The sequence below is a fragment of the Papio anubis genome, unplaced genomic scaffold, assembly GCF_008728515.1.
Source record: "Papio anubis isolate 15944 unplaced genomic scaffold, Panubis1.0 scaffold20, whole genome shotgun sequence".
In the NCBI taxonomy this organism is placed as follows: Eukaryota; Metazoa; Chordata; class Mammalia; order Primates; family Cercopithecidae; genus Papio; species Papio anubis.
The window spans coordinates 624715-652283 of record NW_022162022.1 but is presented as its reverse complement, the minus strand read 5'-3'; positions in this window follow the sequence as shown (position 1 = coordinate 652283).

Below are 27569 nucleotides of genomic sequence, written 5' to 3'. Positions count from 1 at the left end.
TGCCCAGGACTATGGGAACCCACCTCTTGCATCAGTGTGACCTGGATGTGAGACATGGAGTCAAAGGAGATCATTTTGAAGGTTTAAGATTTGACTGCCCTGCTGGATTTTGGACTTGCCTGGGGCCTGTAGACCCTTTGTTTAGGCCAATTTCTCCCATTTGGAATGGCTGTATTTACCCAATGCCCATTGTATCCAGGAATTAACTAACTTGCCTTCGATTTTACCGGCTCATAGATGGAAGGAGCTTGCCTTGTCTCAGATGAGACGTTGGACTATGGACTTTTGAGTTAATGCTGAAATGAGTTAAGACTTTGGGGGATTGTTGGGAAGGCATGATTGGTTTTGAGATGTGAGAACATGAGATATGGGAGGGGCCAGGAAAAGAATCCTTTGGTTTGGCTCTGTGTTCCCACCCAAATCTCATCTTGTAGCTACCATAGTTCCCATGTGTTGTGGTAGATGACTGAGTCTTGGGGGCGTGTCTTTCCTGTGCTGTTCTCGTGATAGTGAATGGGTCTTATGAGATCTGATGGTTTTAAAAACGGGAGTTTCTCTGCACAAGCTCTCTCTTTGCCTGCTGCCATCCATGTAAGATGTGACTTGCTCCTCCTTGCCTTCTGCCATGATTGTGAGGCCTCCCCAGCCACGTGGAACTGTAAGTCCAGTGAAACCTCTTTCTTTTGTAAATTGCCCAGTCTCAGCTACGTCTTTATCGGCAGCATGAAAACAGACTAATACAGCCTTTTTTCTGAATATTGATATAATTCTTAGTAGTGATGGACATGTGCTATTTAAAGTCACTTTGTAGCCAATGGAAGAAATAAAAGTAACAATGTAACCATTAAAGATCAGGAGGATAAGGGGGAGAGAAAGAAAATATTCTTTCTGGTTGTTGCCCTTCTTCTTCCCCTTATTTCTTCTCCATCTTCTCTCTCCCTTTCACTGACTCTCTCACTTCTCTTTCTCAGACTCCCATTGGCCCCTGACTTTTAGTTCCAATCAAAATGCTCAGTTCCTGCATACTTGAAACTCTTGTATATTAGAAAGCACCTGTGCCTTCCAGGTCTATGAACAGAAGTCAGCACCTTCAGGCACTGCAGACTGAAAAGAGATTGTTAAATGAGGCAAGAATCTATCATCTTTGAGAGAACAGTTTCCATGAGTTGCTGGGGTCAGGAGTCAAAATTGCAAGGTTTTTTGAAATTGCACTTTTTAATTTTTGATGAAACTTTAAGGAAATATGTTAATGAAAATGTACTCAATTCTACCTGTGAAAATTGTTTTTGCAGCTGAGTGTGAGGCTGAGGGTTGAGGATTTTGAGTCTTGAATTCTGGTAAACTGTCCAGGAAGTGTAAGGCCAAAATAAAGCTCTTTCCAAACAAGCGAGGGTATCCTTGCTCGAAGTTAGTTAAGGATGCACTTCAGAAAAAATAAATGAGAATGAAAGTCAAGGAAGAAGCAGCATAGGATTCTGGAAACAGAAGGTGCAACCTAAAAGTACAAAAAAGGAAGCTCTCAGAGGTCAGTCATGAAACGGGAGGATACACTGCTTGGAGAGGAAGGCTTGCATTTGCCAGCACAACTGAGGGGATGAGAAAACTTGAGGAAATTTAAAAAGCACATTATTATTTTGTCAAAAAAAGGCAAAATGCAGGACAGTTCTCTAGGTGATCCTGGACAGACCCAGTTCTCACCTCTTTCTCACTTTTTGTTCTTAAGAATACCTGTAGAATATTTGGGGAAGGCAACTTCCTGCGATAGGGAGGGACTGACTGGAACAGCCTGGGTTCTGTCCCAGTCCAGCTACCTGCAGGACAGAACATGCTTCAGTGCTTCATCCCACAGGGTTCTGTTACCCCAGGGTATAAAACCCAGAATGGGTTAGTTTTAGAGTCTCAGCTGTGGTGCAAGTAGAGCATGCACAGTTGAGACTTCATCTGTCCTGTGTAGCTTTCCTGAGTTTTGGAGAACTGGCTTACAATTAATTCTGGGATTTGGTAATCTCTTGCTACATATCTGTAAGTAATAAATTTGCTTCATATAACTTGTTGCATATGAGTGTGTTCTGTCTCAACAGACTCGGGCAAGTTGGTAATCAATGCACTGTGAACTACTTCACATGAAGGACATTAAAAGTGTCAGGAAAAACAATAATCAGGACAGAAAATTGTGGTCCAAATATGGAGTAAATAATAAAGGGGTATGATTTTAAACAATTTCATAATATATAAGAAAAGGGAATCTGTTTGGCCTTGATGCTATAAACATTTTCCTTACATATCCCAGAAGACCTTTGAGAAGAAAATGCAATTCTAACATGCTACTTGGATCAGCAGTGAGCAAGATTTACTCAGTCGCAGCAATACAAATGCTCTGTATTCACTTCTACCTTTTAAAATTAATCAATAGACAAAGTACAGATGCCTGACAACTGAGTATAAATAAATATTAACTGCTATTGTTATGCAAAAACTATGTCTATAGTTGTAATTTACTCTACAAAAAAGGGAGTTGAGATATTGACTAAGGTTGATGGAGGATGAAATAGTGATATAAATATGTTATTTAAAGTCACAAAGGCAGTCAATGAAAGAACTGAAAAATAGTAACAGAACTATTAAGGATCAGGAGCATAAGGAGGAGGGAAGGTGAAGAATGATGTAAAGAGCTAAATTGTCATTTTAAGTGTAAATTGATATCGTTTAGTGCTGATCAAGAAATAGAAATCTACATCTATTACCCAGTATAGAGATGTCATTGCTTGCCTCAGGGAATGGGATGGGTGGTAGGGGAAGGTATAGAGAAAGACTATTATTTTAAATCTCTTCTCCATTTTTTTTTTCTTAAACCGTGTGTATTTGTTCTTTCTCACACTGCTAATAAAGACATATCCAAGACTGGGTAATTTAAGAAGGAAATAATATTAATTGACTCACAGTTCCACATGGCTGGGAAGGCCTCAGGAAACTTACAATCATGGCAGAAGGGGAACCAAGACGTCCTTCTTCACATGGCAGCAGGGAGAAGAAGAAGAACGAGAACTGAGTGAAGTGGGAAGCCCCTTATAAAACCATCAGATCTCGTGAGAACTTATTGTCATGAGAATAGCATGGGGGAACTGCCCCCATGATTCAATTACCCCACTGAATCCCTCCCATGACACCTGGGGATTGTGGGAACTACAATTCAAGATGAGATTTGGGTGGGGACACTGCCAAGCCATATCATCATGCTTATTCTTATATTCAGACAATATGAACTTAAAATTAAATTATGCCCCACTTTATTTGTACCTATTCAGGACAGGGAGCACCCAGCAACCACCCCGGATTAGGCTTTTAAAAATGTTCATCATACACTATGCGTTCATTTTCATTTTTCACCCTCATATTCCCCACAATAAAATGGGTGAGGTGCTGACCTTTGCACTGATGTCATTTCTTTGGAAACAAACAGCGCTGTTTCCAAGCTTGTCTATTTACTAGGCCTGGTGAGGCTGAGGATGGACAGCAGGGCAGGAAGCATTGTCCCCAATGCCCATAGCCTTTGTTTTCTTTTCTTGGAGGATGACACTTAGAACGTTCTGTTTTCACAGGTGGCCTCCTTCCTGAAATGTGAAAGGAAAATTGTGAACAGCAATTTGCAACCTGTTTACCAACGTTTTCCTGACATAGTAATCTTGTAGCTCTGCCTGCCTGGAGGGGAAAACAGGAAGGAAGCAGTGATGATTCCTTCCATCTTTTCACTCCCAGTGACTACCTTGGAAGGATATGAGGTGAGACTCTATAGCTGGCCATTGAGGGCTGGTCTTAGCTTAGTCACTCAGAAACTATTGAGGAGCATCGTACAGCCCCACAACCCTCCCAGGCCACATAAATTCGTATGTGAACACACTGCAGAACATTTCCCCATTGGGTATGTCCACAATTCAAGTGAATTGAGAGCCACCTGTCCATTTAATTGAAGCAGCAAGATGAACTCGGAGCATGGGTGAAGCATTATGAAGCCAGGAGGCGGGCAGAGGGCAGGTAAGCACTTTTCCAAAACCCAAAGCCAAAATGTAGTTATAGGTACTGTGGTAGCTCTAAAGTGTTAACATCCATTCTGCAAATCCCTAACTTCCTCTAAGGGAATTGTTTCTACACTTAGTTCAATATTTAATGAGAAATGCAAAATTAAGTAAATGAATCTTTTTTTTTTTCTTTTTTGAAGCCATCACAAACTTCTGGGTCACCTCATATTGACAAATATTTGTTGGTCAAATAACTTAGAATACCATAGACTAAATTTTATATCCAGTGAATTCAGACCTTTGTAGTTAAACCCATTCTCAGAGAAGATGAGAAACAAGATACTAGACCCTACGCTTGAATTGGAAGACTAAAGGTTATAAAAAAAAATCTATCTAAAGTGGTTATCATAGTGCCTCACCCAAAGTAGATTCTCATAATTGTAAGAGTGTTATCATTACTACTGCTGCTACTAAGGTTCTACTTTTTATAAAATAGCATACAGATGTGTATGCTGAAAAATTTCTTGGTGATTATAACAATTGGGATGCCTTTGGGAGCAAGTAACAAAAGACCTCCGCAACTCAGCATGGCTTACATGATAGAAATATTTATGATCCATATGAGAAGTCTAGTGGTAAAACAGTTCCTGAATCGGTTAATTCAACACCTCCTTTATGTAATGAGGAATGTAGTTCTTTCCATCTTGTCTGGCCTGCCAGGCTGACTGTGTCAGGTTTTGTTTTTTCCTCTAATGGTCCTATGGCTGAGACTCTAAACATTGCATTCTCACACACCTATATCTAAGTCTGGAAGAGAGAAGCCTCCTTCCTTATGTCTCTTTTTAAGAGTGAGAAAAACTTTCCCAGAAACCTCTTTGCAGACTTCACTTTAATCTCAGTGGCCAGAATTGTATGATGTGCCCATTTCCAAACCAAGGAAGGACAAAGGACAATATAATGCTCATAATTGGTCTAGGGGAAGAGGCCAATACTTCCTAAAGCCCATGTACTCCTGATACCTGAACAACATCAGGTGAAGGGAATTCAGGTTCAAGAAATGGGGAATGGTCATTGGGTGCACAACCAACAGTGACAGCCACAGTGTTGGAGCTTTATGTTAATGTAATCAACCTGATTTCAGCCTATTCTTTTCACAGGTCTAACTTTAGACTCTTTGAGAATAGCAAAGAAGTCTTATTTATCATTAGATCCCCCCAAAATGCTTAAAATTAAATGATTTTGTAGCTCAATAAAGTAAGACAATTGCATATCTTTTCCATAGCTATGTTTTGTTTTCATTATGAGAACTGAGAGCTCAAGTAATTAATAAAAACAAGATTTCCGGTTGTTATTTTTCCTCTGGTGACTTTTCCTTTTACATTTATCCTGAGTTAAGAAAGTCTGAAACTATCTTCATTAGGGTTGAACATTACCATGAGAATAGAGAGTAGAAAGCTAAGAAAAGCGTGTTGTCAGAAATTTCTTTTTTCTAGTCTTCAGCTCTATTCTTATCAAAATTTCAAATGTAATAAAGGTAGTGGAAAGAATGAATACTTTTGTTTGATGGAATCAAAATACCAAATTTTTCACTGAACTGAAATGATTAAAACTGATTTTTATGAGAAAAACAAATATAAGTTGCTAAATCAAATCCAAAAACCAATTACTGAAGCACAAAAAGGAGGAATGGGAGGATGTGTGAGTGATAAACCTGACCCCGCATGTAAAAACACTTAGACATTGATTTGGAAAAGCATTATACTGCAAAAACAATCCTGAAATCTTGTGCACAATGCAATAAAAGTTTATTTTTCACTCAAGCAAATTGTACTGCATGTCCGGGCAGTGTGCTAGGGCTGCTGTCCTCCATGCATTGGCTCAGCATTCCAGCTTGATTCAATCTATGACACCCTTGTATCAACACATGGGTTGACAATAGTCGGGATGGGCAAAGAGATGCCTGGAAAGATGAGAATAAGCACTTAGGTGCCTGAACCTGGAATTGACATGTGATACTCTACTCATTTCTTATTGGCCAAAGCTGGTAACATGACTATTTAAAAAACTGTTTTTCTCTATTCTCACAACACTTCTGACACTAAATGTGTGGGGATTTTTCTCACACCAATCAATTTTTCCAATTTTCAACTAGGTGTCCTACAATTTAACTCATTTCTGACACTATCTGCCCAGAGTTGGTGCCGACCGCATAGGTTAAGGTCTGAGTCCCATGAGACTGCACCACTAAAGGATCCCGAGCACAGAAGTTTCTGTCTCCATGGAATTTGGGGTGCTCCATCTTTCCAGCATGTGGATGCATTCTTGGTCACCAACCTGGAACCTCTCCAAACCCCTTTGCTTAATTTTTTATGAAGGTTTCATGATATAGGCATGATTGATTAAATCATTGGCCATTGATGATCACCTCAACCTCTAGCCCCTCATCCCTCCCAGAAAGGCAAAGGGTGTGAAACAAAGTTCCAATCCTCTAATCACATGGTTGTTTCTTTTGGCAACCAGTTCCCATCCTGAAGCCATCTAGGAACCCCAGCCACCAGTCATCTCATTAGCATACAAAATACACTTATCATTTGGGAGATTCTAAGGATTTTCAGAACTGTATTCCAGAAAATGGGCAGAGACAAAATATGTATTTTGTATTCTGTCATAATGACAGTAGCTATCTTCAAGAGGCAGGGAAGTGTACTACTTCCACGTGCTCAGAGAGTACAGCAGAACTGGTGATTGGTGACCAAGGGCCATGCCTCGCCAAAAATTCTAGTGGGAAGTAAATTAACTATGGGTTCAAAATACCACAGGCTTTAAGAAACAGGTAAATAAGAAACAAAGTCAATAGAAGCAAAATCTCAAAATGAAGAAACTAACAATGGTGTTGGTTCCTGTCCCTGAACAGAATATACATTGAGTGCTGTGCTCATACGAGGGACTGAACTTCAAGAGGTCCTCTGGAGGTGTTCAGAGGGGAGTAACTAGATGCAGAATAGTTAAGAATTCTTATTGTGTAGAGAAACCTGAGGACAAAATAGCCATTCATTCTCAAATATATGAATATTTGACTTGCTTGGAGGAACTGTGTGTTGTAATTTACACAGAGACAGACTCTTTAAGAAAGAGTATTTCGCAGTCACACTGTATTAGTTGCCTTGGGGAGCTCTCCTTCTCAAACGGTGGGGCTCCAAGCATGGGATGAACGTCCTCTGGCACAAAGAGGAAAAGAGGGAATTCAGTCATCATGTGGCTCATTGGATTAGATGACCCTTAAAGATGCTTTCACTCTCAAATTTGATAGTTGGTTGGGATAGGTGCCCACAATTCCCATTTGGATGACTGCCCCAGGACCTCCAAAACTACTGTCACTTGCTTGGACTTCCTCTCAGAGCCTGGGGCCATACATTGCTAGGATCTGGCTACACAAATTAGAAGCTGATGACTCATATCCCAAAGGTGAAAAGATAGGGTGTGGTTTTGAGTCCTGAGTTGCTGTATTTTATCCAGAATTGAATTCACAAGGCGGCTTCGAGTCATTCCAAAGCTAATGTGGAAACACACAAGAAGCCGCACACCCTATTGTCTTCCTGCAGTGAAGTTGGGTCAAACTAACGCAAACCAAATTTGATTTAAACAACAACAACAAACATCAAATTCTTGACAGGCAAAGTCTTTTTATGTTGTTTTATTCTTGAGTGAATATTTACAGCTGAGTTGGAAACTCTATCAAATAGGAATTAGAACTTCTTTGCCAACTCCTGATGTACATCCTAGCCAGGGTAGGCACGCAGCCTCTTCAGAGCTGCTTTGCTTCACTGACCAGGGGTTAACTGAGTTCTTCACTCTGTAACCATTTCCTGACATCCTCCGCATGGACACTCTTGTGCAGATATTTTTTTTTTTTTTAATCTAGGAGTTGCACTTTCTTGGTTACTATGGCTGCAAATTGTTTATACTGGATTCATAGTCAGGTTTTTATTTCCTTTTGTAATTTTTCCCGTGAACTAATAAGCCACAGTGGAGTTAAAAGTGCGAGTAAATGTGAACTCTACACAAAGCATTTTTATGTTCTATTGCCATTCCCTTCCTACCCTTAATCATTTAGAGCTGTTAATATAAAAAAAAATAAAAGTGGTCAGCCTCCTCTCTACCCCCCTGCTTTGCCCTCTCATTTCCCAAGCATCAGAGGGGAAGAACCACCAGCCATTTCCCATCAGGACTGTTTGCAGAGTAACATATGTCCTCAATTACTGGGATCAGAAACTGAAGGCACCTTGGGTTGGTGATAGATGACTGGCTGGCCTCTGCTGGATATGCATCGTGGATGCCACAATGGGAATGGCTTAGCAGGGCAACAGTTTTCTCTCCTATGATTCACTCAGCTTTTGGCCTGGGCCATGGACCCAGTACCCATTGGATATGGGCCCAGTTTCAGCTTATATGTGAGCCACTCTATGAGAGAATGCAAGTTCAGAGCCCATCTTAGGGGAGAAAGATCTCAAACTGAATCAAGAAGGGGAAATGCACAAGAGTCACCTTTTGGCCAGGTGCAGTGGCTCATGCCTGTAATCCCAACACTTTGGGAGGCTGAGGCAGGCGGATCACAAGGTCAGGAGATTGAGATAGCCTGGCTAACATGATGAAACCCCGTCTCTACTAAAAATACAAAAAGTTAGCCAGGCATGGTTGCACACGCCTGTAGTCCCAGTTACTCATGAGGCTGAGGCAGGAGAATCGCTTGAACCCGGGCGGTGGAGGTTGCAGTGAATCGAGATTGCACCACTGCACTCCAGCCTGGGCGACAGAGCAAGACTCCATAAAAAAAAAAAAAAAAAAAAAAATTGACCTTTAGTAATAGGAAGAGACTAGGTTCTAGATAAAACTGCTTGGGTTTGAAACTTGGATCTACCACTTGCCAGTTGCATGACTTTTTGCCAAGCCACATAACTTCTCAGCGTCAGTTTTGTTTTCATCTGGGAAAGGGAAATTAAGAATGATAATCCCTAACTTACGGAGTTGTCATGAAGGTTCAAGCACACTGCATGGCATTGATTAAGTGCTCAATAAGAGCTAACAATTACACCAGTCAAGAACTTTTTGGTAGCAATGGACCAAACACTTCTCACAACAACTTAAGCACAGAAAGGCAGTGATTGATTCATATAAGACAGGGATGGTCCAGGGACTCAAAAAATGTCAATAAGACTCAGTCTCAGCCGGGCGCGGTGGCTCAAGCCTGTAATCCCAGCACTTTGGGAGGCCGAGACGGGCGGATCACGAGGTCAGGAGATCGAGACCATCCTGGCTAACACGGTGAAACCCCGTCTCTGCTAAAAAATACAAAAAACTAGCCGGGCGAGGTGGCGGGCGCCTGTAGTCCCAGCTACTCGGGAGGCTGAGGCAGGAGAATGGCGTGAACCCGGGAGGCGGAGCTTGCAGTGAGCTGAGATCCGGCCACTGCACCCCAGCCTGGGCAACACAGCGAGACTCCGTCTTAAAAAAAAAAAAAAAAAAGACTCAGTCTCTGCTCCCCTTGTTTCTGCTGGTGTGGTAGCCAGCCTACCAGGTGACTGCCAATGTTCCCTACCTTCTGACAATGTCTTCTTTGTGAAGTTCCCTCCGGCAGTGCACCACGGTGGGTCTGTGTGACCAATATAGTATGGAATAAAAAATAGTATGTTGCTTCCATGTTTAAGTTATAAAAGACACCATGGCTTCCATTTGGTCTCTATCTCTGTTTCTATCTCCCTCCCATTATTCACTCTGGGGAAGTCAGCTGCTATGTTGTAGCCAGTACGACAGAGAGGCCCATATGGTAATGAGCTGAGGTCTCCTGCCAATAGCCACATGAGGCCATTTTGGAAGTGGGTCCTCCAGCCCTAGTCAAGACTTCAAACGACTGAAGTCCCTGCTGACAACTTGACTGTAACCTCATGAGAGACCCTGAATGAAAACTATCCAGCTAAGCCACTCCTGGGTGCTATCCAGCAAAGTCACACTTGACCCTCAGAAGCTGTGTGAGATAATACAGATAGTCTTAATTGAATATGGTTCTATTTAAATGATTTTTTTGACCTTATAATGGTGTGAAAGCAATATGCATTCAGTATAACCATACATCAAGTACTTTTACAACCATTCAATTTTTCACCTTCAGTATGGTATTCAACAAATTACATGAGATATTCAACACTTTGTTATAAAATATTGTGTTAGATGATTTTGCCCAACTGTAGGCTAATGTAAGTGCTCTGAGCAAGTGTGAGGTAGGCTAGGCTAAGCTATGATGTTCAGTGGGTTAGATGTATTAAATACATTTTTGACTTATGATATTTTCAACTTATGATGGGGTTATCAGGACATGGACCCATTGTACGTTGAAGAGCATCTATACATATTTGTTTTTTTAATCTGCTAAGTTTTGGGGTATTTTAAAGCAGGAATATAATACCTACTGCAACTGACTACTCTGCTGGCCTCATTGGTAGGAAATGAGGCCAGCATTTCCTACCAATGAGGCCATTTCCTACCTCATTTCCTACCAATGGCCTCATTGGTAGGAAATGAGGCCAGCTTCGCAAACGAAGCAGGGCATTCCCGGTAAGTCCTGCTCTTGCAAATAAAGCAGAGCGTGCCATTTGAGGCAGCCGCCATGTTTGTCTTGTCTTGTGTTGTCTTGTGTGTTCATTCCTTTGTTTAGGAAACACGCGGACCCCAACATCTGGCGCAGCGAGCAGGGTCCCTGGCTCCATGAGAGCAGGACTTATGGGGAACACCCTGTTTGCGAGCACGTAGTCCTCTACAGGTGTCTCTGAGTTGGCCCTTGGCAGACCCAGGCTTACACTATCCACCCAGCTAGTGAGTCTAGTAGAGATCTTCCCTTGTCCAAATACGGCAACAAACTCACTGAACTGGTCTTATTAGATGGACTTGGTTAACTGTCCTTCCCTTAACTGATATTTTTTACAAAGTAAAAGTATATAATGACAAAAACCACAATTGCTTTTGCATCAATCTAATATTATTACCAGAAGGGAAATTTTTTGGACGGCAAAAACAATAGATGTCTGCTATTGCTGTTATTACTAATCACAACACAATTATTTATCTTGTATAGGCTAATGTGTTTGGTAATAACAATAATGGCTAACTCTTCTTAAGTGCTTGCTGTGTCAGGTCCTGTTCAAAGCATTTTGTATGTATTCACTCATTTAATCTCTATAACAGGCTGTGAAATGGGTACCATTACTATCTCTATTCCATGAGGAGTAGAGGAACAGAAAATTTAAATAACTTGCCCAAAGTCACACAGCTAGTAAGTGATCAAGCTAGAATTTGAAAGAAGACAGTTTAGTTCTAAGGTGCATGGTCACAATCACACTGCTAAAACACCAATACTATGAAGTATCACAAGCTATTGAGTTTTGATTTCAGGTATTTTGTCCTCTTATATCTCAGTTTTTCTTTCTTTCTCTCTTTTTTTTTTTTTTTTTTTTTTTGAGAAGGAGTCTCACTCTGTAGCCCAGGCTGGAGTGCAGCGGTGCAATATTGGCTCACTGCAACTTCCACCTCCCGGGTTTGAGTGAGTCTCCTACCTCAGCCTCCTGAGTGGCTGGGATTACAGGCATCGGCCACCATGCCCGGCTAATTTTTGTATTGTTAGTAGAGACAGGGTTTCACCATGTTGACCAGGCTGGTCTTGAACTCCTGACCTCAAGTGATCTGCCTACCTCGGCCTCCCAAAATGCCGGGATTACAGACATCAACTTTTCATTTATGGAATATGTGTCTCTACTGAATTGGAAATGAAGATGGCTTGGCCTTAACTCTGAAGTACTGGACAGATGCAGTTAAATACCAGTGTGGGGGGAATGTATAGATACTTTCTAGTGATGTGCATTCAGAGTTCTGCTGCAAGCACCTCCTGACTGACAGACCATTCACACAAAGGCACCCTCTCTTCCTACACGAAACACCAGTGACGGACAAGTGGACATTTAAAAAGTCATGGATCTTCTGAGTGAATATTCATGTATAGAGGTATCTTTTAGATGAGCCATTAACATTGGCTATAACCCATTTAAGTTCCTATGTTTACATTTGTTCCAATCAATTGCACAACAACCTTCCTCATCTGGCCATATTAGCAGGAAATTTAGTGTTTTCTTCTGAAGACTTTGCTCCCAACTTGAATTGCACAGAAACCTGGCAACTTGTTCAGTGCAAATGGGTTAGTTTGGCTCCCAAGCTTTAGGCTGTTTGGGCTGTTAATCCCCTAGTGTGGTTTGCAGGGTCCCCTGCATGTTGTCTGCTGTGGCAATGGGCCCCCATGAGCCCTGCACTGGCTCTGAATGCACCTCACTTCCGGGCTTCAAGGTGTAGGCTCTCTTCAGTTATATACAGAAGGTTATTTATAGCCTCCCAAACATAAATACCACAGCAGGGTGGTTGGTCTGGGCTGAGCATGCAAGAGTCCAGCCCTGGCTACACTCCTGGAACCAGCTCTTCCTACAAACCTGTAGCCTTGTTCATCGATCCAGACTCCTGCTTCCTGCCTGGGAAGTTTCTCTCTGGGGCCCTTGATGTCCCGGGGAACTTCTGTTAGGACTGTCTCCATCCATCAGAGAGGCTTTCGTTCTGTAGAACTGCACAAGCAGCTCAGCGGTTCTGAACCTGGAGTGTGTAACACACCTCCCTGGAGGGTGGCCAAGTCGGCATAACCTAGACCATCCAAGTGTTGCAGGGAAACACCGAGCATCATCTTTCCCAGGATGACTTTCTGCATCTTCCTAAACACAAAAGCTGTTGGCAAATTTTCTTTCTAAAAAGGTATTGAAGTTACACTTGGCTGGACATCCTGCGAGAGAAATTTAACAACTTCCCAGGGTATTGGAATCTTGGGCATACTCTCAGATGGAGCCGGCCTTTCTAGCCCCACGTCTTCAATAAATCTGCTTGATTAGAGAAGAGACAACTCCCCAGAGAGAGGGCACTGCCATTCCCAGAAAAAGAGAGGGCTGTTGGGCAGACAGACCAAAGGTGACGAATACATTGAACAATGTGTCTGTGTCTGGCTAGCTTTATGCTTGAGAAAGGGGAAGACACAAACTTTTCGATTCCAGCTGGTCCTATTCTTACTGCAATAAACTAGGTATTGTTCACCATTTATGACATTTTAATAGAAAAAATAATTTTGAGCTAATGAAAATTTGAGCAACTATCTGAATTCTGAGGTAACAGGGAGATGGGGAGTAGTGACTGAGTGGATTGGTGTCATTGCCTCAGGATCTTGACACTCTATTCATTCTCTATGCCCCAATTCCATTGGTAATAAGAGGGCAGCGATTTATCAGTTAAAAATACATAGTAATTACATAGTGGGCGGTTTCATCTCAGAAATAAGAAGGTACCAAGCAAAGCACCAGGAAATACCAAAAGTATTTGGATGACCAATGTTGAAAGGAAAGAACTCACCATCTCTTCTGTCCTCTCCTCTGCCTTCTCCACCTCCTTTCTTTGAGTGAGCAACTTGCTGAGGATTAAGAATCCTTGGCAAAAGCATGTCCCTTTTGAGGCAAGGGGAAATTAATATTGGGGGGGAAAGAGAAGGATCAGGAGAGGTGTAAGCAAGAAGCCAGGTGCCGATGATTTCCCTGGAAACATAAGACTTTCTAATTAAAACCTGGCAGCCCCACCAAACAGCTTGCACCATGTGGGAAAGAAAAGCCTGAAAGGTTGGGACAAGGAGGCCTGATGTAATCACATTCCATTGAGTGAGGATCCTTTCCTGTGGGTCAGTATTGTCCTGGGAATATCATATTCTGTTCCTAATAAATTTCAACAGGCAAAGACATAGACACATCACCTGAAAGAGGTCTTCCAATGATTATGGTTCCTAAAAGTCAGGAAATAGGTCTGATTTCCCATTAAAGTAGGTTTTTCTGTTCAGCAAGGTTCCCAGGTCTCTGTCATAGAAAAGTTATGTGCTGACTCATCTTGAAATTGGAGAATTTTCAATTTTCCATAGTGCATAGTTCTCTTTCCAGAGAAGTTTTCTTTTTAAATAATTTTGTGTAACATATGTGAACTATGTTTCCCTGTTTTATGTCCTAACAAGAAATGTTACTTGTTCTTGATTCCAATAAAGGTGGGGGAAACACAGTTATTTGAGCACTTCTCAATGTAAGTGTAAAAAAGCAGACGCCACGGAAAATTAGTGGCCTCATATTTTGAGACAAACTATTGAAAAATGTGTCTTTTATTTAAGTCTTTCCAAATGTTAGGAAGACTTTTAAAAATTATTGCACTTAAGAAGTTTTGGGGTTTTTTTTTGGTCACTCCTTTGACGCTTATTTACCTATATGGCCAAAGCAACTAGCTTAAAAAAACAAGCAAACCTTTGTTTGTTTGTTTCAGTAGGAAAGAACATGGCTTCCAGTAACTCTTCAGTTACTTTTAAACAAGCACTATCTCTCCGTTCTCGTACAGGGTCCTACTCTTCCTCTCTTGAGTCCTGGCCCTGGCTAGGTGACTGCATCCTGAGATTTGGGGAATGGAAAGAATTTTGGAGACCCTCTATTTCATATTACAACTAGTAAAGGGTGCCATTCACACCACCATCCCTCTCATTTAGGCCTCTGCTTGGACATTCAGGGGTGTCTCTATTTTGTGAGGCTTTTTTCTGGAGGGGATAAACTCCTTTTCCAAGTTGGGCAGGACAGAAAGACTGGATACATTCAAATTCATTTGTTAATTCATGCATTAATTTATTCCTTTGACAAATACTTAATGAGCACCCTTATGCGAGGCGGGCTTTGTGTTGGCACTGAAGACAGAGATCAACAAAGCAGACGTGTACTCTGCCTTCCTGGAGGTCCCAATAGGGGTGATAGACATTGACCAAGTAAGTGCAGGGACAACTAATTGCCAACTAATTGCTCATTTTACAATTATGATAAGTGGCATGAAGGACAAGTAGAAAGGATGATAGGGCTAATCATAGGAGAGATAGCCTAGACTAGGGGGTCAGCTGGAACTATTAACTAACACTCTTTTCATTTTTCTCTTATCACTCAAAGAAAGCTGGGAGTATAAAAGTATGGGTTAGACTTCCATAAAATAATTACTTATTAGAAAGGGCAAGAAGTATCATAAATGAGAGAGTATTGATACAACCTAGATGTCATTGATAAGGGAATAGTTAACTACTTTGTAATATACATTCTTTGGCAATATTATTTAGCCTTAAAACTAACTTAGAAAGGAGTTATTATGGGTTTCAGAAAATTCTTATGCTCTAGCATTGAGAAAAGTTGCAGATGCAGTGATTATCTCAAATGTACTATGTATACGCATATGTCTAGCAAATGTCTGAAAATTATATCAACATGTTCTCTATTTTTATTTTTATTACTAAGGACGTTACAAATGTGTAGATAAAACATTTTTAATGAATACATGTAAAGCAAACATCTGTGTAACCACAGCTAGATCAAGATCATCTAGAACACCGCCGCCGTCCGTCCACAGGCCGCTCTTTCCTCCCTTTCCCCTTGAACAGTTTGCATCGTAATTCTGTCTCTCTCACCTAAAGGTAAACACTATCCTGATTTTTGTGATAATCATTTTATACATATATAACATTGTAATATACAAATATTACATATAGTTTTTTCACCTATATGTATTCCTAAGCAATATAAACTAGTTTAGCTCAATTTTAAACTTGATATACGTAGATTTATACTTTCCTTGCGTTTTAACTCAACCTCATGTTTGTGGAATTCATCCCTGCCATTGTGTATAGCTGTGGTTAATTAACTTCATTGCTTTGGTGTCCCTGGGTATGAATGAATATAACCCAGTTGATTGATCCATTCTCCTATGGGTGGATATTTGAGTAGTCTCCAGCTTGGGCCTGTTGTGGATAGTATTGCTGCCAACCTTCTTGTCCACGCACATTGTAACCAGTGCATTGAGCCTCTGTACCGTATAAAGCTCAAGTGGACCTGCTGGGTCATAGGAGGTGCTGGTTATTTTCAGTTTCTACCCTCCCACCCTCATCTATTCTTTGCCTTTCTGTGCCTTGCTCTGTGTTCCTTTATGTACCATATTACTACAGTACCTTGCCTTCAGCTTTTACTTAGGTTTGGGAAATGGGAGGTGACAGTGTGAGTTTAGGGGGTGGGAAAAAGAGAGAGTTTGGAGCATTCCCTGATTTCCTCCTGGCCTTCCACAGTTCTGGCAGCAGCCGCACTGCCTTTTCTCTCAGGTTCTAGCTCTTACAAGACTCTGGTAACACTCTTTCCTTCTCTTGTTGTTTCAGGCTTAACAGGCTTTCCCCACTTTCTGTCCCATTATTCTCATTGCCAGTGGCAAGGAGCCAAGAACCTTCTTGTCTCTGCAGCATAGAATAGAGACGGAGCCTCCTGCCCAGCCTTCCAGGAAGCCCGAGTTCTCATCTTAATTCCCATACCCTGTTTCTCTGGGTTCAGGCTGAGGTTACTTCTCTGTTCACTAAAGCTGCATTTATTTTCTGGGTTTTTCTCTGATCCAGATCCAGAGACTATGACTCCAAGAGCAAAGCAGCCTGTTCACGAAATAGATCATTCCCACTCAGTGCCCAGATTCTGTTGACCTAATAATCAATCAGGCCTTCTCATCTCCTTTCTCTCTTCCTTCATCTTCTGCTTTCCACACAAACTGTTACTCCTGTAGCTGCTTCTTTGCCCTCTCCGGGGATGTTCGGGTCTCCTGCGGATCTAGACAGGCACTAGTGGTGAATGCAAGTTTGCAGTCTGAGTGCCTGGGCTCAAATCCCTGTCCTGCTATTTATTAGCTGTGAACCCTTGAAGAGGCTCCCACTCGATTTCTAGTAGGGCTTCTTCCTAGTCTGTGAAATGGTGATAATGTAAGAATAAAATGAATTACTCATATAAACTTCTTAATTGTGTCTGGTACCTGGTAAATTCTTAATAAATGTTAGCTATAATTATGGTTATTATCTGATACTTACATAAAAACCCATCATGTCATGAAAGCCCTCTGTCATGAAAAAGATATATACATATTTAGGTTCATGTAGTAGTAAAGTGTTTAGTCCTTGAAAAAGCCCAAAGGCAAGCAGACATATAAGAAAAAACACTGTCATATAAACTGTTTTATGTCATCATGACCAATCCTCTCTTCCATCACTTCTCACACCCAAATCCTTTAGGGTCTACTTTGGAAGTGGGGAGGGCAGAGGTGAATGGAAACAGAAGCAGGCGGGGGGTGGGGTGCTGTGTTTCATGCCTGGGTTATGGTGCATGACGGACACCACACACTAGAAAGTAGAAGCTTACCAGAGGAGATGACAATTACAAACACCCTCAGGAATTCATAGCAACCAGGGGGAGAGCTTTACATTTCCATAGGCTGGTGGGGTTGGGGTAGGGGGTGATGATAGGATTCAAGCTCGTCTTACTCTGATGTAAGGGGCAAAGACACGCCATTTGAGTTATTCAAGTAGAGCCCAGAATGGATCACTGGCACCATCTCCCCCAGTTGTTGACAGCTGAGCAAGGAGCCGGGCGTTCTCCCCTCCCCTCCTCCTGCTGTGCTCTGTCTTGGCCGCCTTCCTTATGGATAGGCCATATGGGCCGTTTTAGAGCCTGTGTTTGCTTTGGCGTGGTGGTTCGCAGCTTACTTCCTGTTAACATTCCTCCACCTCTCACCCTACAATATGGGTCTCTCTCAGCGCCACCTGCTCTTTCTGTTCTCTGTGCCCATAACCTCAGCTCTCTGATTTCTCCATTCGTTGCCTGGCTCTTAACTGGGACTCAGATCTCACTTCTATTTAAGTATTTTCCACGCGAGCTTCTTGTTTGGACCAGATAGTGTTTCACTGTGATGGGCCTTTATTAGGAGACAAAGGGGTGATTGGGGTGGTACTAGAAAAAGCAAGTTCATGTATCCAAATGACTCTCAAGTGAGACCAGAAAAAGTCCTTCTTCCCTTGAGTTTTTGTCCAAAAAGCATCAGGCCTAGTGTAGAGGCGATTATGGCCAAAAAGGCGAGCGCCGACTTTGAGGCCAAAAAAACAGCCTAGGAGTGGAGGGAGGCACAAAACTGGCACACGTGCCCGTAGATTCTCTCACATTTACCCTCCTGGGTCTCCTTAACCCAGGCCCTTGGCCTAGTCAGAGTGCCAGGCCAGGCCACAGTCCAAGGCCAACATATGTATGAAACTACCACACCCCACATGTGGCATGACTTGTTCTGGCCACTCACAAACGACTCGATGTTCATCTCCTCCAGTGGAGTTCAGATAAAGCCTTTCAGCTTGGCTGTCTCTATCTGGTTTTTCCCATTGAGCCCAGGTCTGGTGGCTCCACAGAGAAACACATTAACCTGTCTCAAGAACCTCTTCCCTTGACTTCAACTCAGGTGGATGTCCCAGCCAAGAATGCGTTGGCAGGACGGAGCAGTGCTGTGGAGAGTGTGTTCAGGGCATGGGTTTAAATCGCACTTCAACGAGGTTGTAGCTGTGTGACCTTGAGCAAGTCCCTTCACATCATTCTACCTGTTTCCTCTTTTGTGGGTTGGAGCTAATTATGCAAAGAGGTGTGAGAATTCAAAAAGATTACTCACGAATAATAAGATGGGTCAACTCCCTGAAAAGCACACCAGGCCTACTGAGACAGGAAATAGGCTTGGTGTGGTATATGGAGAGGTAGCCCTTCTTTGCCATTTAGGGGATGAGATCCATAGCGCAGTAGGAAGTACGGTGGGTAGCTGAGTCTGGAAAAATAACTGTGTGTGTGAGTGCAAAGCACTGCATATGAAGTGCCAGAGCTGTGCCTGGCACTTGTTTGCCAGCCAAGCGTCCCTGAGTTGAGATGACACACACCAAGGACAGTGGAGAAGAGCAGATGCCATCCTTACATGCACAGTGTTTTTGGCCTTGTTCCCATTCTGAAAATGCCTGTCTGAAGAGATCTGGCTCCTGGAATGGGCAGGGGTTGCCTGAGGTGCCAGGTCATCTGTTTCACTGGGAGGACGTCAGCGTCAGGGATTTTGTAGAATCTTAATGATGACCACCAAGCAGTGGCATCTATAGCCAAAAACAATGAGGCTCCTTGGTACACTAAGGAAGGCTTGGGTTTAATGCCTTAGGGCAATATTCATCCGGACCAACTTTCTGGACTGAAGAAGGCTTCCTGGGGTCTTGGGGCTCTTACATAGACATAACAGGGGTGCCAAAGCATTTAGTGTACACATTTGAAAGATTGTGACTGCATTTTATATCCCAAGCTCATGAAGCAGCTACATTTGTGAAGTGGTTAGCAGGCTGCCTGGCACATTTTAAGGGCTTCATAAATGATGCTCATTATTATTAAGCACGCGTGTCACAGCAGCCAGAGGACTGAGCAGCGCTCCTTGGCAGCTGCAGCTCCCCAAGGGGAGGGTGGTGCCTTACGAGTTGGGAGAAGACAGTGGAATCATTAAGCAGCTGACACATACCCAGTCACTCCAAGGAATCTCCCATCCCTGTTCAGAAGTCTGACCCAATTTGCTCAGCTTTTCTCCCAAGACTCTCTGGTTCCAGCCACAAATCTGAGCTGGGAGCACCCTTCCTCTTAGCCACCTGTGACTGGGAGGCAGCGGGGGTGGCCCAGAGTCCCCCTGGTTGGGAGACTTGAGCAGTAGCTCCTCTCCTCCAGCATTCCCTGGTGGGGGTGTGGAAGGCTGTGAGTAAGGGAGGAGAGAGGGTGTGGGGCACCCCACGTGGTCAGGGAGGGCTCCCCTCCCTTGGAACTCACAGCAGCTAGGTCATGGGCTCACTGGGGTTGTTTATCATCCTTAGTCTTGGGGAGAACAGGCTCACATGACAGCGCTTTGCAAATCGGAAAGTTTTTTTTTCCAAACATACAAAAACCTAGACCTGGGGTTTAGGACTTCTAGAACTTCAGAGCACAAGGTCCTGTGTCATTACTCTCAAACGGGGACATGCATCACTTAAGTCAAGTTGAGGTGGAGCAGTCACATTAGTCACTGCAGTTTGCAAGGCTTGGGTGCCAGATTCTTGTCAGGTACCTCTCTGCATCCCTACAGAAACCAGACGAATGGAGAGTGACTTGCGATGGGCTGTCCCAGGCGTTGAATCTCAGAGAATCAGAGAGCTGGGAGCACAGGGGGTATGGAAGTGGGAACAGAGGAGGGAGATTGGGGGCAGGCAGATGTAGGTCACCCAGGACAGCTTTCAGGCAGAGCAGTATCATCTTCCTTTTACAGATGTGGCAACTGAGGCACAAAAAGACTCACTTGCTCCCCAGACCCACCACGACCCACTGCCTCTTCCTGCTGCCGCACCAGATAGCCTCCTTTTTTCCTGAAAACAATTGAGTTCATGGTGTTCCTGTGAACTTAGCAATTGTAGAATGTGGTTTTGCCTGGTGGCTGGAAAAGATCAGGAGCATATATAAGAAGTAAACCCTTTTCAACTTGTACAAGTCCAGAAGGATAAAGGGAGGTACAATCTAATATGGCAGGAAGAGGCGCTGGGTCCGTGGTGGTTCAGGGCGAGTGATTTCTGTGGGGATCCAGAAAGGCTCCTGGCAAGAATAAGGAAACCAAGCAAGGCTCCCCAGCTGCAGAGGCGGATGTGCCCTCCACCTCGGCCTGTCCTGTGCACCACCAGCTCACACTCGCTTCACCTTCTTTTGTTTGTTTTTATTAAAAACAACAACAACAAAGTCCTACACACGCTCTTTACATTTTAGTTTTCCATAATCACTATAACTCCATCTCCTCAGTTCATATTTAGGGGACTAGGTAAAGGTGGAAAAACTAAGACCGGGAGAGAAGTGACTTTCCCTAGGCCACTGGGCAGTAGAGCAGGGGCAGGCCCTCTTAACTCATGCATCGTTTCCTTCCACTTTCTGAGCCACCACATTGTGAGAGGCCACCCTGTGTGGACTCCCGCAGGATTTCATTCCTTCCACAAAGGACTGAGACAGACACAGCCCCTGCACTTATGCCTGAATGTGCAATGGGATAGGTGGGCACTGGCCTAGTGACTGTAGATGAGCAATGCAAAACAGAGTTCAGAGACTTTCTGAACTGTTCCACCACCCCAGTCTCTGGGCTTCCCAGACATATCCTGTGCACTCCTGCTGGATTACTCCTCCGAATGTTCCCAAAGCTGCCCACTGTATTCCAAATTACTCTAGACAGGCATTCTGGCCCCTCTACGACCACACCTCCTAACCTACTTCCTTGACACACGGTACCTGCCAGCTGGCCTGTGGCCCACTACACTGCCCTTACTCGGGATAGCCTCTCTCTGAAAGAGCCCAGCCTGGCTGTCTCATTTCCAAGAAGCTTTCCCCAACACCTCTGATGGCAAGGATCTTTCAGCACCTCCATTACATACCCCCCATACTGAATGTTAGTACTTCGTTTTGTGGAAAAATACATGCAATGCGATTCAAGAAATTTACAACTCCCTTCAGGTAATGAAAAGCCCAATAGTAGACAAAATGAAACTGGAAGACCTTGAACTAGCCATCTCTCAGCACACTTTTTTTTTTTTTTTTTTTTTTTTTGAGACAGGGTCTTCCTCCATCCCTTAGGCTGGAGTGCAGTGGTGTGATCATAGTTCACTGCAGGCTCAAACTCGTGGGCTTAAGCGATCCTCCTACCTCACCCTCCCAAATCACTGGGACCACAGGCCTGCACCACCACATTCAGCTATTTTTTAATTTTTTTGTAGAGATGGGGGTCTCAGTATGTCGCCTAGGTTGGTCTCAAGCTCCTGGCTTCAAGTGATCCTCCTGCCTCAGCCTCCCAAAGTGCTGGGATTCCAGGCATGAGCCACTTGCACCTGGCCACTCTCAGCACATTTTTCTAAAGCCCACTCTTATCCATAGACCACTCACAATACATCTTTTCTGAGCAACTGTCAAATTCAGGGTATTGAACAACAAAATACAACATACAAAACAGGGTCCCCAGCCTCTGTGAACTTACATTTTGAGAAATCCCTGGAAAGGCTACAGTTTACATCAGCTGAAAAGCATTTACTAAGCTCCATTTTTTTTTTTTTTTCAGAGTGCTGCCCTCCCCTAGGAGCTCAACTGGTGATATGTGTCATTGCGTGTGATATGTCTCATAAATATATTTCACAGCACCACTGCGAGACATCCTTATCTTCCCAGCTCTGCGTGTTTACTCTGGTTCTTCTCAGCCAGAAACGTCTTCTTCATATCCACTTTTCAGCACCCTAATCGGGTTTCCTTCTTTCTGCTCCAACCTTATGATCTCTGAATCCTTTGATCTTCTTTCCGGACTGGTAATTTGGCCCCATACAGTTTAGCTCTTCCTCCTACATGATTCAGAAGCAGTGAGGTTTGGTGGCTTTGCAGTCTGTGGCAGAGAAAGCTAGGATATTTGCTCTCTTTCCATTAGGTTAGGTTGTTTCTGGGAAACAGCTATCTGGCCGCTTCATTTCTCAACTCCTCTGTATCTTATTGGGGCCATGTAACTAATTATGGACCACAAAATAAAAGTGATTTATCTCATTTTGGGGTAAGAGTTGTCACAGCATCTAATGTGCCATCCTCATTCAGTCTTCTGATGACTTAAATGCCACCTGTTGGAAATAGCAGAGCTTCAAGATGGAAAGGATTGGGTTCCTGAGTCACCGCTTGCAGAATCGCCTCCCAGAAGAGCCCAGCCAGCCAGGAACACCTGCAGAGGACTTTGGGCCACAAATACACTTTTATCAGTTCAAGCCACTGGAGGTTTTCTTGACCAAAACAAAGTTAGATAAATTTAGGATTGAGTCCCATCTCTGCCACTTGACAGCCCTGTCGTGTTGGGAAGATTACTCACCCTTCCCGGGCCTCATATTCTCCACTGATTAGAAGAGCTCAGTGATACCCAACCTTGCGGGATGGTTGCAAAAAGTAAATAAGCTACTTCTGAACTACTCGAAACATTGTAGAAATCCAATAATTTGTATATCTTTATGTGTGTGTGAGGGCGTGCATGTGCCCAGATAGTGAGTGGCTTCATATGTGGTACTCTTGCTGATAAATTGTGAATAAGTGGCTCAATGTTGCAAACCTGTATTCTCCCTAAAGCCTAGCACAGTGCAAAGCAAATAGAAGATCTCAATTAATATTTACCAAGAAGCAGAAAAACTTGTTGGCTTAAAATATAAGGAAAACTTGCTGTACTGCCTCCTTATAACATCCCCCTGTGCAATGGGAGGATTGCATGGCCCTCTGCCGCTAGAGCAATGCTTCCCTTGGCTTCCCACTGACCCTCTCTTCTAAAGTGGATTTTTGTGTATACTTGCTGCTCCGTATGTGAGTAAATGGGCCTATCTATTTGGATAAAAGTGCTCTTGTGGTTTGTGACAAATGGAGCAGAGGCCAGACGGGGAAGGGAGGGGGCAGATTATTGAGTTCTTTGGAAATAGATGGTGAGGAAACCATGCTAAAAGGGACCTTGCTTTGTATTTTTGTAAGTGGGCTGTAGACACGAGCTTGTGTGATGAAATCTGAGTCGAAAGATATCATTAAGCATTCCTGCCCACTATAAAATATCAACTTGATGAGGATCAACCGTCTCATCAGATCGGTATGTTGAGATTTTGGTAATCATGTCAATATGTTTTTTAAAAAGAGGACACATATTTGAAGAATAAGAGCAATGAAGGAATAATGGATTATCTGAGGTCATCTTAAGCCAGCACAGTTTAGTTCATCTTTTAAAAACAAATCAGACTTGTCCTCCACTATTGAAGAAGGAGTTGAAGGTCCTTTTAAGCCTGTTCATTTTGATATGCTCTTTGCATGTTAATCTCCTGACAAAAGCTCTCTAAAAAAAGCAGAGTAACACCAATAAGTATTCCGATTATACTAGGTAGAGAATAAATGCCCAACCAAGAGAAAGCAAAATGTTTTTGCTTGAAGGACCATTCAAAAAGTTTTTTTAAAGGTGGCTCACGCTTGTAATCCCAGCACTTTGGGAGGCCGAGGTGGGCGGATCATGAGGTCATGAGATTGAGATCATCCTGGCTAAAACAGTAAAATCCCGTCTCTACTAAAAAAAATACAAAAAATTAGCCGGGCGTGGTGGCGTGCACCTGCAGTCCCAGCTACTTGGGAGGCTGAGGCAGGAGAATGGCGTGAACCTGGGAGGCGGAGCTTGCAGTGAGCTGAGATCATGTCACTGCACTCCAGCCTGGGTGACACAGCAAGACTCCATCTAAAAAAAAAAAAATTTATGAACTCCATTTTAAAAGAGGATAGACTGGGCATGGTGGCTCACACTTATGATCCCAACACTTTGGGAGGTCAGTGTGGGAGGATCACTCAAGGCCAGGAGTTCAAGACCAGCCTGGCCAAAAGAGTGAGACTTCATCTCTACAAAAAATAAGAAAAAAAAGTTAGCTGGGAGTAATGGTGCACACCTGTAGTCATAGCTACTCAGGAGGCTGAGGCAGGAGGATTGGTTGAGACCAGAAGTTCAAGGCTGTAGTGAGCTATGATCACACCACTGTACTCCAGCATGGGTGACACTGTGTGACCTCATGTCAAAAATAAAAAAAGTAAAAGAGGATGTGCAGTATATACACATACATGCATGCACATATACACCATCAGGAAGTGCAGCATCCACAACTGTAGTGGAGCACTCTAAATATTATTTCTCTTTCATAGAGTTTCATTCAGGAGGAGCTGAAATTTCAGAAGCAACATATGCACAATTAGCACACATGGCAGAGTCTTCTTGAAATTCAGGGCCTTTGAACCCATTTTACGTATAATGAGAACCAGTGGTATGGAGAAGATGCAGGCTGGGGGGATTGAAATTGGACTGAATGGAAAGAGAAGTGCAAATCAGTCACAGAGCAGGGACAACAGCCAAGAGCCATTCCACTAGGATCTCACTCCTGGAAGTGTGGTCCACAGGCTACACCCAGGACCTGGACTAAGGCAAGGTAAGTGGGGCACTCTTCCAGAAGAAGCTCAGCACCTGTAACAAATAATATTTGATGCAATATTTTAAAAATTCAAACTGCAAACTGTAACTGTGGTCTGGTGGTCTGTTTTTGTAAACAGAATTCTGTTGGAGCAATATGAGCATCCCATGGGTGTTTGTTAGAAATGCAGAATCTTGGGCCGTATACCAGCCCTTCAGACTCAAAATTTGCATTTTAACAACACTTGCAATTGGTGTGTGTGCACATTAAAGTCTGGGAAACACTGCTCCAGGAGACTTTAAGGCAGGCTAGGCTGACGTGTGGCTGCTCTAGGTAGGACAGTAATTTGTTGCCCTTCAAGGTGGATACTCTTTAAACATTGATTATTCAGCATTCATTTACTAAGGACAGGAAAAACTAAAATAGATCTCTTTCTTCACATTTTACACAGAGAATTTACTGCATGCATTGAATGAAACATAACATTTAAACTTACTTGGAACAACTTTTTTATTTCACATCTTTTTACTGTGTATAATTGCACAGCGTTAGCCCCTTACACATGAAATATACCAACATATAATTGAGCTTTCTTATTCAAAATGTATTTTAAAGTTCCTTTTTCTGACCCTCATATTGGCAACAACATCCCACTTTTCTGTAGCTGATTTGTCTTCAATTTTTCTTTTGTGGTTTTCTGAATCAGAAAACTTCTAGGGCGGCATAGGAAAGGTTTAAATTTGAGGTAACAGAATGCATTACCCCTGCCATGCTTTAACTTCAGCATTTCAAGATCAGTTCTCTTGAGCCTGGAGGTTGGTCAGCATGCTGGTTGGTAGCCCAGCCTGTATCCCACCACTGCACACTTTTAGCAGAAACTGATAGCTTCTTGAAAAGAAAAAGTTTCTATTTTCACTCCAACGAACTATTTTTTCAAAAGAATTAATCTCTGTTTTCCAGTTTTGTAAAGAGTGGTATGAGGCAGCTTGAGTTAACTGGGCCCTGTTTCTGATTTGTATATTTTAGGGAGTTTCTCCAGTATTTTGCTGTGGACAGACTTCGCATTGGACACGCTGACTCCATGGGAACTACCCAGTGTGGAGGCAAGAATTGCAATGTTGCCCAAGGCTAGCGTGAAGGGAGTCAGGTAGCTGGTTAATGTAGGAAACCACGTGGCAGCATCCACACCTCACTGCTGCTTGATTCTTGACTACTGACGACACGCTGCAAACTCCAGTAAAAACACAGCTCACAGAGTCAGGAAATGGCATGGTTAGTGTTGTTAGGTGCTAACACAATGTCATGCTGACTAGCGGTAACGATAGTGGAAGGACGCATATCAGAATTAAATGGTGGATTTCCCCAAGAGAACACCCTCATCTGTGTTATCGAAAGATTTAGAGCAGTGGTTCTCAACCATGGCTGCAAATTGCAGTCAACTGGAGAGCTTTTAAAATGGATAATGGCTGAACTTCAAATCCAGATTCTGAATTAACTGGTCTGGGGTGCAGTCAGGACACTGGGATTTTTTTTTTTTTTTTAAAGCATCCTAAGTGGTTCTAACATGCAACCAAGTTTTAGAACTATTGCTATGGATTCTTTATAGTGAAAAAGTGGAGAATATTTATTTATTATGTATTTATTTGTATGAGGGTAATTAATGTAGCTGGTACAACAAGAAGTCCCCAGATATCAATGGTTTACTACAAGACAGTTTATTTCTTGTGAGTGTGGATGATTGCACAAGTGTTTTCTCAGCTAGACCTGAAAATGATATACATCACTTCTTCTGACATCCCGCTGGTTAGAATCACGTCACCCAGCTCCAACCTAACGGCAGAAGAAGTTAGGATATGCCATCTTTCTGTGGGCCCAGGAGAAAAAATACAGGGTTGGTGAGCTTGTAGTCCATTCTTGCCACATATAAATATCATAAAAATGTTTATAACTTCCTAATTTAAGAACCAAAGACTTAAAGTACCAATATTTAAAAATAACTCTATATGGCCTGGCGCAGTGGCTCAAGCCTGTAATCACAGCACTTTGGGAGGCCAAGATGGGCAGATCACCTGAGGTCGGGAGTTTGAGACCAGCCTGACCAACATGGAGAAACCCCATCTCTACGAAAAATACAAAATTAGCTGGGCATGGTGGTGGGCGCCTGTAATCCCAGCTACTTGGGAGGCTGAGGCAGGAGAATTACTTGAACCCCAGAGGCGGAGGTTGCAGTGAGCCGAGATTATGCCATTTCAATCTAGCCTAGGCAACAAGAGCGAAATTTCATCTAAAAAAATTAACTTTATATATTATTTTTCTTTTCTATTCATAGAATCAATCATACATATACATTTTATGTGTATATTGTTTTTACACACACACACACACACACACACACACACATTGGAAAGAAAAGGGTCCTTTACAGTATGAAATATGTCTGTCCAGACTGGAGTGCAGCAGTGTGATCATGACTCACTGCAGCCTTGACCTCCCAGGCTCAAGTAATCCTCCTGCCTTGGCCTCCCCAGTAGCTGGGACTACAGGCATGTGCCACCATACCTGGCTAA